The sequence below is a fragment of the Thalassophryne amazonica genome, chromosome 9 (assembly GCF_902500255.1).
Source record: "Thalassophryne amazonica chromosome 9, fThaAma1.1, whole genome shotgun sequence".
NCBI lineage: Eukaryota > Metazoa > Chordata > Actinopteri > Batrachoidiformes > Batrachoididae > Thalassophryne > Thalassophryne amazonica.
This window is the reverse complement of record NC_047111.1, coordinates 38,560,077-38,572,053: the sequence shown is the minus strand read 5'-3', so window position 1 is coordinate 38,572,053 and position 11,977 is coordinate 38,560,077.

Below are 11,977 nucleotides of genomic sequence, written 5' to 3'. Positions count from 1 at the left end.
TGGTGATGGGTTGGAGGAGAGTGTGGAGCAGGACATCGACCAGAGCACAGACAGGAACCAAGTGAAGGCATCAAGAGGAGGATGCAGAGGCAAGGCCAGCAAGAGTCTGGGACCAGTGGGAGGCAGCAGAGCACGGAGGTGCAACAGGAACCAACAGGAGTTGGCGGGGCAGAGGAGGCAAAGTCTCGGACATCATCTGCAAACAGCCAAGAGGTGAGTCACTGTTGGCATCTTTAAATTGCTTTGGTGTTTCCTATTAGTTGCTGTTGATAATAGAAATATGTCTACTCAGCTGCTTCTGAGTAGACATGCAGGTGTTATTTTATTTTTAATAAATTTTCAAAAATCTAAAAAAACAAACAAACAAAAAACCCACAAACTTTTTTCATGTTGTCATTATGGGTATACATCAAGTTGGTTGGTCAACCTGTTTTCTGTGTAGAGCGAAGAACAGACCAACAAACATGTTATGAGTGTGATGATATCACAGCAGCTTTGGTGGGCTGATGGATAAAAACAGTGCAGGAAGAGAAAAATGAAACATGCTGCCTGAATATGCAACAATCATGAGCCTCACTGCCCAACTACTGACTTTGTGCGAGTGTTATTTACTCCCTCTTGCATCACATCTTCCGTCATTGCTCATCATTTCTCTCTTGCTCTATCCCAGGTTTAGATTTCTTCTCTGCTTGTCTTCCTCATTTCCCTCCTCCTCTCATCCATCTCTCTCTCCATCACTTTGTACCTTGTAGTGGATGTCATTAAATATTCACTCATCCATTCTGGGCTAATTGTCCTCAACATGGCAGAGCAGTGGAATGAAATTAACCCAGGGAGGAACCACTCTCATAAGAGCAACACGCTCTGGAAGACACTCCAGGTTCTCTCAGTCACTGATAAACCTACAACCACTGTGTGCGTTTTAATACGTAAAGGAAATCCCGGGTAGAAATACGTGCACTGTAAAAAAGCAGTTAAATTTGGCAGGGACGGCGGAGTCCCCTAATGCAGGACATTAGTTAAATTCACGGGAGGGCGAGCTCCCCTGGCATAAGAATACGCGTACGATTATTAAAAGTGTTTCTATGTGTACATAGTGTATTGTGTAAGTGTAAATAACTGTGTGAAAGTGTAATACTTTGGACAACGTTAGTGACAACCGTGCGTGTGGAAGCAGCAGGCAAGTGATTCCGCTTCCTACGGGGAGGTGAAAGGAATCAACCACACGACGGCAAATTAATTGTCACGTCCAAAGAAAGTGTGAAAACTTCAGATTTAGAAACCCTAGGTGTGCCCCCGTCTGAAGTCCAAATTATAACAAGGGATAAAAAATATAATAAAATGGGGGGTAAGACGTCTAAAAATAAGGAAAACTTATCAACTGACGACTGGAAATTTATGGAGGCAAAAAATCCAAAAGCAACAAAGAAATTGGAGACCTGGGTAAATAAACATGACTTTGACGGACGACTGAACCTGATCAGCATACAAAAGCTGAAGAAGGAGTTAGAACGGGAACATAAAGGTGATGAGAAAAAGATGCAGAAAGTAGGGGCAGATTTAGTGGCATTTTGGGAGGAAGAAGCAGAGAACAGACAGAAAGGAGCAGAGAAGCGACGATTAGAGAAAGCAGGGAAAAGAAAGCTGTAGGTAAGGCAGAAGAAGATGTGGTAATTCAGCACAGAGAGCCAGAACAGCCTCAACAATCACCGCCGGCTGGATCGTCGGTGACAAAGAGACCTTTATCTCCTCTACCAGAGGATGACAATGTACCGCCACCACAGTATGATTTGGCGGTAAAACCTAAGGTAAAAAGAGAAAAACCAGAAAAACCACAAACACGCAGTCAAGCGAAAGTGCCTACAGCCCCTCCCATGGTGGAACATAGTGATCAGGGAGGTGCCTATCCTATGATAGAAGTACCAAATCCTCGTGCAGGAACAGCAGGACAGCTACCAACCATGCTCGTTTATCGGACATGGAATGCTGATGATATCAAAGCAGCAGTTGACATGATACCATCGCCACATGTCGATATCGAGGGCTTTCTGCAGGATATAGAAAACATTAGAACATCTTACCACCTTAATGGACCTGAAGTCCAACAGGTGTGGATGAAAGCATGTGGCCCTAAATGGAGTCAGATACGCGGAGACTGGAATCCTGCAGATCAACATGGCGTACCACTGACACATGATGATCTAGTCTTGAAAACAAGAGTGGAAGCTATGATTACACGTGCAAAAGGAGTGTTAGGACCAAAGATAAATTATACTGAAATTACCAGGACAACTCAGAAAGAAGGAGAGCCATGGACAGAGTTTAGGTGCAGATTTGAGAATGTATTTAGGGTCCATAGTGGCATATTGCCAGGAACACCTGTGTATGAACAACAATTGAAAAACGCTCTGATCCAACATTCCAATAAGGATATAAAAGCTTGGATACAGAAACATTGGATTGGATTGCCTACAGGCACATTGGAAGAAGAAACACATACACATGCTGTCATGCAGAAGAAGTCTTAAAGCAGAAAAAGACAAGAAACAGCGACAAAGAGTGTATGTAGCACATGGAGATGATGAAATATATTACCAGCAGGGTAACTTAAGACAGCAGAAGCAGTGCAAACGCCCCAAAAGCCATGGCAAAATAGACAAGGTGGACAGCCACAACATCAAGGACCCTGGCAACCACAACAGCAGCACAGACAGGGAGGGCCACCACGTGGTCCCCTGATTTGTTGGAACTGTGGAAGAGAGGGACATATGTATAGAAATTGTCCGAATCCACCTACTGAGGGAGCAGCAGGGAGAATTCCACAACGGAATAATCCTCCGCAGCCACAGTATCCACAATGACTAGAATCCATAATCCATGATTCCACATCAGATAGGCAGTCTGATTGTGATATGGATCTGTGTGCCTTGCTGGGAAATCCGGTACCAAAACCAGAAGTGACTTTGTTGGTAAATGGACGACCAGTGACATTCCTTTGTGATACAGGAGCATGTAGAACACATGTAATGACAACATACCTGTCCATCAATTAAGCAACGAAATCTTTAGGGTTCGCTCTGCAATGGACAAACATCAGACGTCCCTATCACCAAACCCAAACGTTGACAGATCCATTTGGCCTGACGTGTACTATGTCAGTGTTGAGCATGCCACAATGTCCAGTTAACCTCCTAGGACGAGACGGATTGACTGCATTGGGCTTGTCCATAATTGTGGAACAAGGGAAATTAGTTGTTGAACACACAGGAGGCGTTAACATGGTAAGAGAAGAAAGCGATGACCCCACATTCCACTATTACTATACATTTGACATTTCAGAAGAAGATGCTGCAGGATGGGGTAAAGATGTCGTCTTGCAGCGACAGCCTACTAAAAAATCCTGAACAACAGATGTCACCATGACCTGCATGTCACAATGTGGCATAAAGATCCTCCAGGTCCGGATGGTGACTATGAAACTAAATTGAAAAATGTTTCACCTGTGAAACTGACAATGACCGATTTGATTCATGATGGCAACTCAACAGCTGTCATAACAGTAACAGGCGCCACTGAAGATGTATCAAAATTGAGATTCACAGGTATGCCATTACATATGTCACTTTGTAAGCCATATTTGACAGAATGGCAAGAATTGGGACTGACAGTCATAACAGCTTTGTCAGCCTCTGATTGGAGTAGAGTTGGCCCACGAACGGAGTTCAGCCATCAACCAAGTTGTATAAAGTGCCAGTTAATGTCTCATTGGTGCTGACAGCTGGAACACACATTGATGTGTCCACTTCACAGTCCTGAGTGTTTCAGCTGAGTCCTGAAGAAGATGCACTTCTCTCTCAGTACCGTCAGGATTGTGGACAACAGGTCCTTCAGACGTAGGACTGATTAAAAATGCACAACCTGTAGTTATAAGGCCAAAAACAGAATACAGACCATGTGTAAGACAGTATCCATTGAAACCTGATGCAATTGACGGAATCAGGCCAGTAATAGAGGATTTATTAACAGCAGGAGTAATAGTGCCATGTCCAGATTCACCATGTAACACACCCATATTTCCTGTAAAAAAGGCTCCGCCCTCAGTGGGGGGGAGAATGATTCAAGATCTGCAGGCAGTAAATGCTGCTGTGATTAAAAGAGCACCATGTGTCCCAGATCCACATACCTTGTTAAATTCGCTGAGACCAAATTCTAATAGTTTCTCAGTAATTGACATAAGTAATGCATTTTTCTCTGTGCCAGTACATCCAGATAGTCAATTCTGGTTTGCTTTACCTTTAAAGGACAACGATATACATTCACCAGATTACCGCAGGGTTATGCAGAGAGCCCAACTATTTATTCTCAAGTCATGTCAGCATGTTTAGCCAATTTCGTTCCACCGGCAGATAGCCAACTGTTAGTGTATGTTGATGACATTTTGATTGCCTCTGACACACGAGAAAACTGCATAACTGACACAGTAGCATTATTATGTTTCTTATTGACAATGGCCACAGAGTGAGTAGAAACAAAGTTCAGTTGTGTAGGGATAAAGTAAAATATTTAGGACATGAGTTATCAGCCACAGGGCGCACGATCCTGTCTGACAGGAAGGAAGCAATTTTGCACGCTCCAAAACCACAACCAAAAAGCAGATGATGTCATTTCTTGGATTGACAAATTATTGCAGGGCATGGATTCCTTGCTATGCAGGTTGACTAGTCCACTTTCTGATTTGATGTACAAAGATGTATTTCAATGTCACCGTGTGGAATGGAACAAAGATGCTGAGGAAAGCCTTTGTAAAAGTAAAACAAACATTAGTGTCATCCACAGTTTTGGCACTACCAGATTATAGTAACCATTCATTCAAACAGTTGATTGTAAGAATAAGTGACTAGTGTTTTGGTTCAAGTGTATGGCTCAAAATTGAGGCCAGTTGCCTACTACTCATCTAAATTGGATGCAGTAGCAAGTGCTTTACCACCATGCGTAGGCTGTTGTTGCAGCCTCTATGCTGTTCAAAGTAGCAGTAATGTTGTCTATTCCATCAGCTGACATTGAAAGTTCCACATGCAGTCTCTGCACTTCTGTTGCAGACAAACATGCCTTTTGTCCCCAGCAAGACATATTTCGTGCATGTCCTTGCTATTATCACAGCCACACCTTACGATAGAGCGATGTACAACATTGAATCCCTCCACATTGATACCTTTACCTAAGGATGGTGAGCCGCACAATTGTCTTGATGTAGAAACAGTCTGTACGAAAGCACGCCCAGACCTCCGGGACAACCCATCCCAAACAGTACAATCGTGTATGTGGATGGTTCTTCCACTAAAAATGCTTATGGACAAACGCAATGGATATGCTGTCGTCACAAATTCAGAAGTATAGATTCTGCTTCATTGCCATCGTCATTTTCAGAACAAGCAGCTGAATTAGTTGCTTAACTGCAGCTTGCTATCTGTTTCAAGTACGGCCGTATCAATTTATACAGACAGCCAGTACGCTTTCAGCACAGTGCATGTGTTTGCAAAACTGTGGGAGGAGCGTGGAATGGTGACATCATCTGGAAAGCCAGTGACTCATGCCACTCTCCTAACTGCCCTACTGCAAGCTGTGAAGTTGCCTCAACAAATTGCTATATGCAAATGTGCGGCTCACACCAATGGCTCTGACAGTGTTTCAAAAGGAAATGATTTTGCTGACAGAGCAGCAAAAGAGGCAGCAGCAGCTTCTTCTATTTTTGTTGTACAGGAAACTACTCCAGATTTGCATTTAGGTCATACACTGCTTGCTGACATGCAACAGCAGGCAACAGACAGAGAAAAACAAATGTGGATAGCTAAAGGAGCTACGTATGCAAATGACTTGTACGTATGACCACAAAGAAACCCATATTGCCAAAAATATGTTTAAATGGGCAGCTATTATGAGCCATGGCGTGACGCATGTCTCATCAGGGGGTATGATATCGCAATTGCAATCTTTTTTGTCTTTATGGGTTCGATGCATATGCAAAACAGCATTGTAGAGCATGCATGATATGTGCAAAACACAACTCACAAGGCAATTTGAGACCCCAAAGAGGTAAATTTCCAACACCACAATATCCCTTTCAAGTGATTCATATGGATTATATACAGCTGAGTAAACATGAAGGGAAGGAATTTTGTTAGTCATAATTGATGCCTTCTCAAAATGGGTAGAATTGTTCCCTACAAAACATGCAGATTCACTTACAGTGGCTAAAGCATTATGCAAAACATCATCCCACGATTTGGAATACCAGAAACAGTCTATTCAGATAATGGAGCGCATTTTGTTAATGCAATAGTGCAATACGTAGGAGAAGCACTACAGGTTAATCTCAAAATCATTGTGCTTATCATCCACAAAGCGCCGGATTAGTGGAAAGATGAATGGAACAGTAAAAAACAGACTTAGAAAGATAGTGAAAGTGGTACCTGGAGACTGGGTGTTGATAAGAAGCATCAAGAGAAAACACTGGCATTCACCTAAATGGGAAGGGCCCTATCAAGTACTACTCACAACGCCCACAGCTTTGAAAATTGGGGAAAGAAGTACATGGATTCATTTAACTCACTGTAAGAAAGTAATTTCTGCAGACACAGACAAACAGTAAGAACAGTAGGACAAGACTAGTAATAGTGTGTGAGCTTGGTGTTAAGATCCAGGTTAGACACGAAAGCTAGCAGAAGACATTAAGAAGCCACTGTTCTGAACATAGGTGTGCTGTAGTGTGCAGAAATGGCGAAAGAAAAAAATAAAAGAACGAGGGTTTCTGGACCCCACGGACAGTCCTTGTTATGCTACTTTTCTTTTTTGAATTGGGATTATTATTAAAAGCCATGAGCACGGACATGATAATAAGGATCACATCCGCAGATTGCAGAGACCAAAAAGAAGTAACGAAGACCCCAGTCCGATAATAAATGCCACAGTACATAGCTGTAATGGGAATAATGCGTACCGATTTGGTGTACAAGCCTGCATTCCTAGAAATACTTCTGTGATCATCTCTGTACCATATAGTGGTCTTACCCATTGAATGCCGGATGGTGACAGAGGGACTAATTACGGAAACAGTTTCTCCTGGTATATGACCAACGATCAACAAGATAGGAGATGGGAAACGTTGGTAGCCGATGAATGGAGTAGATGGACACCAAGATGGGCACAAACCGAGTGGGCTAAGTACCAGAGTCAAATTCTCAAAATGTATCAAACAGATGATAAGCTGTCTATAGTGGTGAATACCACAGAAAAAGGAACCATATTCCCACCTGATATAGAGGGAGACTGTTGGTTGTTCCTCCTTTGGGTATACAAACAAGGAAAAGATCCGTATTTCCATTTCTTCCTCCGTGAAACAGATAGAGTACAGCAACCAATATTGACCGAATTAAGTACGTCAAAGGGGGTGTCCATACAAGCAAAGGGGGTGCCCATACAAGCAAAGGGGGTGTCTGTACAAGGCACAAAGACATGAAGGCAGATGACTGGTTCCTAGTAACTACAGGAATTAGTGGACAAAATAACAATTGGCTTTTAATGGCAGAACAAGCAGGACTAGCAGCAAAGAAGGACTGTGTTGTGTGTATGGGACCCAGACCTATATTACAGGTAATCCGGCAGCATTACCCAAAGACTGTCTACTGACTGCTATGACACAGACATACATTGCGGCAAACAACAATTGTTCTAAGTGGGACAAGATCTATCCAGTGACCAAATTGACTAAGATTAAACCTTTATTCTCAAGCAAAGTTGGGCATGCTAACCATACATGTGTACACTTGACAGGGACAAGTAAGATTTGGGTAGCTTAAACCACACCGCCTGGTGTAAGAATGTGGTCCATAGTACTCCCACATTCAAACCTGTCGGGAGGAGTGACGTATGGGGTGGTGGTGGGGATAACAGAATCTTTGACAGACTGCCACGGAATGTGTCAGGTTATTGTGCATTAACATCATTATTGTTACCAGTTGAAGCCATACCCATGACCCCTGAAGACGTTACGACATATGCAGCCTCTTATTCCTGAAGATTGGCAGAAAGGCATAGCCAGACATAGAGTGAAAAGAGATTGGAAAGGAGTGGGAAATCCAACATATATTGACGCAATAGGAGTCCCCAGGGGAGTGCCTGACGAGTATAAACTGGTTGATCAAATAGCAGCTGGATTCGAATCTTCCATCTGTTGGTGGTGTTCAATTAATAAAAACGTGGACAGAATAAACTACATCCACTACAATGTACAGAAATTAGGAAATTGGACTGAGGAAGGATTTAAGGCTGTCCATTCACAGTTAGAAGCCACGTCCCTTATGGCCTTCCAGAATCGTATTGCTCTGGATATGTTGTTGGCAGAGAAAGGAGGTGTTTGTGCCATGTTCGGAGAACAATGCTGCACATTCATTCCCAACAACACGGCTGCAGACGGCAGTCTCACTCAAGCCATTGACGGGCTGAGGATGTTGAACAGGAAGATGAAAGAGCACAGTGGAGTAAACACCGAAGGCTGGGATTGGTGGCTGGAAGGGATGGGAAAATGGAGGTCTTTGATTTCTTCACTATTAGTGTCTATAGCAGTATTTACTGCAATTCTAACATTGTGTGGATGTTGTTGTATTCCATGTCTCCAAGGCCTTGTAAATAGAATGATAACCACAGCAATAAGTCCAGACCAGGAGGGGGTCCGGCATCATATCCACTTCTGGGGACAGACGACGACGAGGAGGACGATGGCTCTCCTGACCTGTACCCAGACCAATGGAAGTATGATGACCCAGACACCGATGATGGTGACAATGATGACATCACCTCTGGGGTGTAAGCCTATAGAGAAAACATACCATGATGAACCCTCTTAGTGAAAATCTCAAAAAGAAGTGCTAAGCTGGTGATGCCTACTGTATGTTTAACAGGCGATAAACAGGAGGGGAATGTTAAAGATTTTGTATATATGTTATCACTGTTAAACATTTGTACATTTTGTCTTCTTTCTCATGAGAATGGTGTTGTGCTGTTTTTGCACTTCACCCTGAGAATGTACGTGTTATTCACCGTGTTTTAGCTTTGTCTTCTTTCTCATGAGAACGGTGTTGTGCTGTTTTGCACCTGTCTTAACCAAGCCTGAGAATTCAATTTTGTTTTAGCACTCTGGGGTCAATCTGAGCTGGGAATGAAGGGCTGGATGTACTTATTATTATAATATAACTTTGTTTTCGCAGCCTCTAACGACTGGGAGTAAGAGAACGTTTTGACTGTTGTGATGTGGTGCTTAGTGTGAAGGAGTGTGAAGGACAGGACACTTCAGGTAGATGCAGAACAGCTGATAACTGCAACAGACGAACGAGATGTGCTGACCTGTGTAAAAGAAAGTGTTCTTCCTTACAGCTGCACTTATTGACGTATGCGTTTATGTTACGGGAAGAAACTTGTCTTGCGTCATCACCCCCACCCTTAGGACAAGTTTTTTGTTTATGTGTGAGGGCGTCTCTTAATAAAAAGAGCGGAAAAGCAGGCCAGACTTTAGTGTAGCCTTGGTGTACAGCCTGGCCGCACTCCGCGCGTAAATTTGACTTTCTGTCTCACTGGTGTTTCTTGACTCTGTTTGTCTTGTAAAGGTTTTAAAAATGTTTGGAGGAGAAAATACCCAACACATACCCATATTAAAAACTGGCACACTACACTGCTATACCTACGTGCCATGAATTTGTGCTTGTTTGATGAGCCTGAACTCCACATGAAAGGCAGACACTATCAAACAAGTTTGTCACCACAACCTTTCTGTTTTGTTTGTACCCATGTCGGCTTGATGCCATAATGTTAGAGTGTAAGTGGTGTTGTCCCCTATGCTAGACAGTGCATATATTGGTAGTTTAATTACCTCTGCCAAGGAGTCCGACCGTGCGTCCCTCCTGACAGCAGGCAGAATGTTCTGTGGATCCTCATTTTGTTTTTAGTTTGCGTGTTTTTTTTTTTTTCAGTTTCTGCGTCTTTCGTGATACGTGGAAGGGGCCTTATGTAACATATGGCTTCTTTTTGTAGCCACAAAAATTATTCACTAAAGTGAAACACCTGACTGCACATCTCTCCCCAAATGAAAAACTGAGGACCAAGGAAACTTGTCTTCAAGCTCCGCTCACTGGCCCTGTGATTGTCCTGCTCAAATTTGGGTTGGACTGTGATTAGCCTGACTAATTTCAACAAGCTCAGCTCATCAGAAACAAAGACATCACGCATCAGACAAAAAAGAGATAAAAATAAAATAGATAAATAAACAAATAAATAAACTGCTTGCAGCAGATAAGAATAAGAAATGACTTATTAATCCCGAAGGAAATTATTTTGATGGGACATCACAGACAGTGTGTGGAGGCTTATTGAATGTGACAATGTGCAGATGTAGATCCCAAATGTTGCTTTTGTGATAAAGAAGAAGAGTCAGTAATATATTGATTCTATGAGTGGAAGTTCACAAGAGATATGTTGTGTGGGCCGCTGAAGAGGAGGTACTGCTGGCCCACCACCACCAGAGGGCGCCCTGCTTGGAATGCGGGCTCCAAGCACGAGAGGGCGCCAGACCCAGAGGAAGTGACGGCTGTCACTCATCACCCGCTGTCACTCATCTACACCAGTACTTAAGCCGGACTGCAACTCCACCTCCCCGCCGAGAAATCGACTACCGAGAGGTATTTTCTCTGCTATCTGACACTTTGTGTGTACTAAACCAGATCTCTCTTGCAGCCTTATTCTTGTGGATGTTGCCTTATCGGGACTTCGGCGTGTGGCGTGACGACGACGACTGCGCCACACTCTCTGAACAGATAAGTGGTTAGACAAGAGCTGCACGAGTGTGTGATTCGGAGGTGAGGTTCTCCTCCTGACTGTGTACAGACTGTGGACCACTGAGTGTAAGGACTTACACTCATTCATCTTGTCTCTGCTTTTTGCCAGCAGTACCAGGGTCGACAGCCGAAGACAGAGGTCACCTGGGACTCGGGACTTGGCGGCTCCAGTGTTCTTCAGACCGTTGGTGGTGGAGGCCGTGTGGGACGTGGCCTCTCTCTCGTCGGGGTCTTCTATCTTCGAGCCTGCCCACACGTCACCTGGTGTTAACTGACTTTACAAATTCTGTGTGTTACGTTGTGTGTTGTCACAACATTAAATTGTTACCTTTTGGCTTACTCATTGTCTGTTCATTGTGCGCCCCCTGTTGTGGGTCCGTGCTACGACACCTTCCCAACAGGATTTCTCGGCCAATCGTCATGGATTCCGAGGGGCGTCAGCTCGAGCATGAACGGCCAATGGAAGAGCCGGGAGCACAGGCATCAGCGGGAGGCGTGTTGAGTGAGTGCAGCAGATCTTAACCGCCTTCACGCTCGGTTGGATTTAGTGACCGAGCAGAATGTCCTCCTTAATCGGAGAGTGGAGGCTCTCGCCGCCAGGGTGGAAGCGCACGATCAGGGCGCTGCTGCAGCTCCTCCTCTGGCTGGTCCTGGGCCTGTATCAGACGTACCACTGGTCGTTCAAACGAACCCCCCCACCGTCCCCTGAAGCATACATAAGCCCTCCGGAACCGTACAAGGGCTGTGTCGAGGACGTGCGCGGACTTCCTCATGCAGTGTTCGCGTCGTCTTTTTCACAGCGCCCTGTCATGTACGCATCAGACGCTAGCCCGGGTAGCTTATGTTATTAATCTGCTTCGAGGAGAGGCACGCGCATGGGCTACGGCGCTTTGGGAGCAGAACCTCACGGCTCCTAACGTCTTATACTGGGTTGTACGGGAGTTCAAACAAGTGTTGGATCATCCCAACAGAGGCGAGACCGCTTCAAACGTGCTGCTGTTGATGAGACAGGGGCGCCGTAGCGCGCCGAGTATGCAGTCGACTTCCGCATCGCGGCAGCGAGGTCGGCTGGAATAACGTTGCGCTCCGCGCCG